Source organism: Triticum dicoccoides, chromosome 6A (assembly GCF_002162155.2).
Source record: "Triticum dicoccoides isolate Atlit2015 ecotype Zavitan chromosome 6A, WEW_v2.0, whole genome shotgun sequence".
In the NCBI taxonomy this organism is placed as follows: Eukaryota; Viridiplantae; Streptophyta; class Magnoliopsida; order Poales; family Poaceae; genus Triticum; species Triticum dicoccoides.
In genome coordinates this window covers 421,375,788-421,381,112 of record NC_041390.1, presented here as the reverse complement: position 1 = coordinate 421,381,112, position 5,325 = coordinate 421,375,788, and the positions used below count along the sequence as shown (strand labels likewise).

The window sequence follows — 5,325 nt, the reverse complement described above, 5'->3', positions numbered from 1 at the left end:
AAGACTCATCACTATATCAACCCATCGCTCATTAAAGCCCAACTTGAGCATAATTGCCCTTAGATAAGACCACTCCACTCTGTCATAGGCTTTCGTCATGTCAAGCTTGAGTGCACAAGACTGGTGCTTCTTAGCTTTGTTTTGTTTCATAAAGTGCAATCACTCATAAGCTGTAATGATATTATCTGTAATCATTCTCCCTGGCACAAAGGCAGACTGTTCCTCTGATATGATGTCAGGCATGATTATTTTCAACCTGTTAGAAATCACCTTCGAAGCAATTTTGTATAATACATTGCACAAGCTGATTGGACGGAATTGGGACAAGTGTATAGGATTTTCACCTTGGGTATGAGGACTAACACAGTCTCATTGACGCATGCTGCCGACTCGGTGCCTTCCACAATTCTCAGAACCGCCTTGGTTACATCCTGACCGCATGTATCCCAATGATGCTGGAAAAAATGAGCGGGGAAGTCATCGGGCCCGGTGCCTTTGTGGGGAACATTTGAAAGAGGGCGGTTTTCACTTCTTTTTGGCTGTACGGGGCATTTAACATATCATTCATCCCTTGAGTGACTTTGGTCGGGACTGTGTCCAGGACCTGCGCCATGTCATGAACACCCTCTGACGTGTACAACTGCTAATAGAAGGATGTTGTCAAGCTTTCCATCTCAGGCACATTTTCTATGAGCTGACCATCCTCTCTTTGAAGCGATTTTATCTGGTTTTTCCTCCTTCGCCTGCTAGCCCGTAGATGAAAAAAATATGTGTTTTTATCTCCGTGCATTAGCCATTCCAACCGAGCGCGCTGCCTCCAGAGGATCTCCTCCCTGTGAAAAAGCTCAGTTAAGCGGTCAACTTTTTTAATTCCTCATGTGTTGGAGCAGATCTTCCTGGGATCTCCCGCAGCTCCTGTAGCTGTCGCTGGAGTTGTTGGATTTCGCGTCGAACGTTGCCAAAATGCGTCCGGTCCCAACCCGACAGGTCTGACGACAGCGACGTGAGCTTGTCGTTTAACGAGCTGACCGAATATCCCGGCACACTCGACCATGCAGTTTGTACCAGGGGCAGGAGACCAGAGTCCCTTTCCCATGCCATCTCATATTTAAAGGATCACGGGGCCCGCTTGCATGCATTTTCATGCACGTATTGCACGTAGAGGGGGATGTGATCACTTGTTGCCGCAGATTTGTGTTCCAGCCTTGCTGTAGGAAAGGCGATGGTCCAGGCGGGATTTGACACGCCTCTGTCCAGCCTAACCTTAGTGTATGTTCCTCCAGCAACCTTCCGCTCAAAAGTCCAATCAATGCCAGTATAACCTATATCTGATAGTCCACATGTATCCAAAGTATCCCTGAACGCATTCTTCTGTGCCTGGCTTCTGTGACTGACATCATCGTGTTCATGTGCGTGGAGCACCTCGTTGAAATCACCTAGGACTAGCCATGGTGTATTGTTAGAGCCAGCGATTCCCCTGATTTTGTTACTAATAACAGAAATATTCTGTTACTATCAGGCTATCAGGCCCTGTATAGGAGCCACGCGACGCAATCTCCCGAACCAGCCCACCAGCCCGAATCGGTAACAAACAAAAAGAAAAAAGTGGAACCCGGTGCGCACAACCCATCGACCCAGAACCCACATCCCTTCCGATCCCAACTCCTCCAGCGCCGCCTCCTCCCTCCCCACCGGCGCGCCGCCTCCTCCCTCCCCACCGGCGCGCCGCCTCCTCCCTCCCCTGCCCGGTCGCCACCGCCCACGGCCGGCCCCAACCAAGCGCTGTTGCCCGCCGCGCCCGCCGCCCCCAACCACCGGCCGCCATGCGCCTGTCTCCTTCGGCCGCCGTGCGCCTCCCAACCCCGGCCGTCGCGCGCCTCCTACCCCGACCGCCGCGCGCCTCCGACCCCTGGCCGCGGCGCGCCTCCGACCCCTGGCCGCGGCGCGCCTCCCTCCACCCGGCTCCCTGTGCAACTATGCAGTCCGTCCTGGCTGATCTACTCTGGCCGTTCAACTTTGGGTCTTCCGGCCGCTCGGCCAGCGGAGCTCGACGAAGAGCACCCCGGTCTCGCTTGTGTGTGGAGTTCCGAGCATCTTCTACTGCTGTGTGCTGCTCTCTTCTATTTTCAACTGAATGTGCTGCCATGTGTGGATTTACTCTCGACTCTAGCCGTTGATCCATAGTTCATTTTCAGTACAGACTCTGAAGCTGCCCAGTACATGTTGGGGGACATTTATGGAATCACATATCCTTCTTGCAGCTGTAATTTTGATTGCATAGCAGTATAGTTTAGTTGTCTCTGAAGTTTTGATTCACAGCAGTACAATTTAGTCCCAGCTGCCATGATTCTGCAAACCATTGGGCTCCCAAAAAGATGGTGCTTTATTGCAACAAATTGTGGGGAAAATGCAGTGAAAAAATAAATTGTGCTCCCAAAATTTCATATGATATACTGTTAAAAAATAATCATAGAAAAGTTCAATTTGTGTTATTGGAACAACTCAATTTATCGGTTTTATATTATATGATAAGTGATGCACAGGGATGTTGCAACAATTCGACTCTGAGAGCTAGTAAGTTCGACAAAAAAAACAGCATGGTGCATATCAGTTCGTTTGAAGCATACCAGTCTTTCAGTTTGTGAGTTTGTCAGTTCGCCGATGGGATCCGCAGGTCATCCCCTCATCTTCCACAATTACTCTTCAGCCTTTTGTGAGTATTAATTCAACTACTGACCGAAGTTTGCAGCTTGGACTGAAGTTTTAAAGTCTGATTTACTGCTTACCTGCCGTAGTTTTAAAGAAGAAAGGAAGATAGATGCCTCTTTATTACTACCGAGAAGAATTGTTTTAAGATATCGGTCTTACTTCTGTCAAGATCCAAGGTAAATTTATTTACCCTTTTCCCTGATGGATTAACCAATAGTAGTAAATACTGTCAGATGGCCTTCAAGTTGTTCTGTTCTTGTTATTTTTGCGTGGAAAAAGTAACACTTACGGTTCACATTCTTGTTAAGACGTCATTGTGTGTTGTGGTGCTCCTTCTGCCCCATGATGTTTTACCTCTGTGTATTTAAACATTTCAGGTTTGAAAGAAAACTGAAAACCACAATATTTCCACCTTATTTTCTGCAGGTATTTTCAATATTTTTGGCAAAAGACTAGATCGAGTGAGATATCCTTCTCTGCCTACTCTGTCCATAACACTCGCCAAAACTGAGCAAGGTACGTTTGACCACTACAGACATACAACCGAAACTACATCTAGAACTACACAAGTTACACTGAAAACTGAAACAAACTAACGGTAAACAACAAGTTTATTATAACATAAGTTTGTGTCTCGTTCATTTTTTGGTTTCGCAAAAAGTTGAGGGCTGGTCGGAGTTGAGCTAAAACTAGACCCTCAGAGCTGAGGTCATGTAAAATGGTCATGGCAGTTGAAGAAATGCCATGGAATTCTTGTAAAGACATCCGGACGTTCAACAATAAAAGATACATAAGTACATGTATCTGCTGACAAGTTGAACCCAGTCATTTTACATTTAATGCCTTTGGTCTTGTTCTTGGCAAATTTTCTATAGTGCTTTGGGATTTTTGCTCAACTCAAGTGCCCGGTTTGGGCAACTAGATGATATAAATTCATGTTGTGGATAGGTGATGGATAAAATGGTGCTAACTGTAGCACTTCAAAGATTCTTTTTAACGCTACTGTAGCACTTCAAATGATGTTGTTGGGCGACAATGTTTATTGTTTTTGTAGTACAAGTTACAAAAGTGTTGGACTTATCAGTTGTGACCTACTTTGGTTCTGAGAAAGAGCTCCTCGAATGCATGTCACATGTTTTTGCTTGAGCTGGCCTTAACTTCTAGTTCTGTTTGCACTCTATGATGGCAACGTGTTCTAGTGCAAGTCTACTAATATATCGTCTTTATTTTGGCTCTACAACGGTTGCAAACTAGAAATGTTCTCCACTTCAAACGTACTCCATTCTTCCATTTTTATAGCTATTTTATTTTGTTCCTAGTTCACTCGCAACCCACTATGAGTCCACTCGCAAACTGCGATAGTGGCCACCACTAAGGGCATTTGCTTCTTGCACAGGAGCTACATGCTCGACGGTTGCGCATTGCCGCCATGGACGTGCACAAAGATATTAAGTACAAGTATGTTAGTTTAGTTTTTTACTATTGATTTACCTTGTTTAAGTAGTAGTGCAGCAATAAAAGGTGTAGTTGTACTGAAGTTTTAGTTGCTATATGGGGAACCTGGGGGCCATTTATTTTGGTTTTCAGTTCAACTTTTCTGTTCTTTTAAATCCGTGTGCTTTTATTGTGCACAATCTTGAGGAAATCCCCAAAAATCATGTGTGCACTCAAGGTAGTTAAGTGCCTTTGTAAAATTTTGACAGATCATCCCAGACTATAAGCAAACAATACATGTTAGTCTTGGTTTGTGGTTAGACATGCAAACAGTACATGTGTGTACTGTTGCTCTTGCTTATTAAAGCCTGCATCGATAGTTAATCTTGAACTGGATGTGTTATTCTATGCTAGGTGAATGAAGCCTCGGGACCAGCAGCCACCTGCGCTACAGAATACAAGTGTTTGCAGTTTGCTCACCAGAATGTTGAATGAGACTACATCATTATTACTCAAAAAATTCAGTTTGTATTTGTTCAGAATTGTTCTCTCTATCCATGGCAAAGAATGATTTTTTCTGGTTTAATGCAATCCTCCTGTGGAAGCACTAAAACACGCTACCTGTTGAACTGATACTGATATTGAAGACAAGGAGCAGGACCAAGTGTGCTGGAAGTTTTTTTGCACCCATGTGCGGAAGCACTTTATTTTTCTGATAATTATTATTGTGTTCATGTGGGTGCTTGAAAAGTTCCGTACAAGAATAGGCTGTACAAGAATAGGCCGATGATTTTTGTGCTGAGGTCGATGCTATGGATAATATGATTCATGTACATGTATTATATGTGTGGAAACAATTTCTGTCAGATGATGAAAGGAAAAATGGTTTGAATTAAAAATATTGGTCAGTACGAGTTAAAAATGGTGGTCCGTTCGGAATAAAAGAAATGGCAGAAATTCAAATTGTAAAAGTTCAAGCAAAAAAGAAACCCCATGAAAATTCAAATGGTAAAAGTACAAGTCGTAAAATGAGAGAAGTTTAGAACATCATTATAAAAAAATGTTGAGTTCAAAAAAAGAAAGAAACAAAACATTTTCTTTTTTGAAAAAAATATCATTCAGTTCGACAATATAAACTATGTAAGTACACGACGATGATACCGTAAACCATTAAAACTTTAA

At 43.7% G+C, this 5,325-nt stretch overlaps 1 long non-coding RNA gene across 1 annotated transcript; it reads left to right on the top strand.

Annotated features, from left to right (window-relative positions):
- The first annotated feature begins 1,801 nt into the window (after positions 1–1,801).
- LOC119317086 lies at positions 1,802–4,877 on the top strand. The gene is made up of 4 exons (XR_005153507.1): positions 1,802–2,713; positions 2,796–2,885; positions 3,136–3,225; positions 4,558–4,877. It is a non-coding gene; the product is annotated as an uncharacterized LOC119317086 (long non-coding RNA).
- The last annotated feature ends 448 nt before the right edge of the window (positions 4,878–5,325 follow it).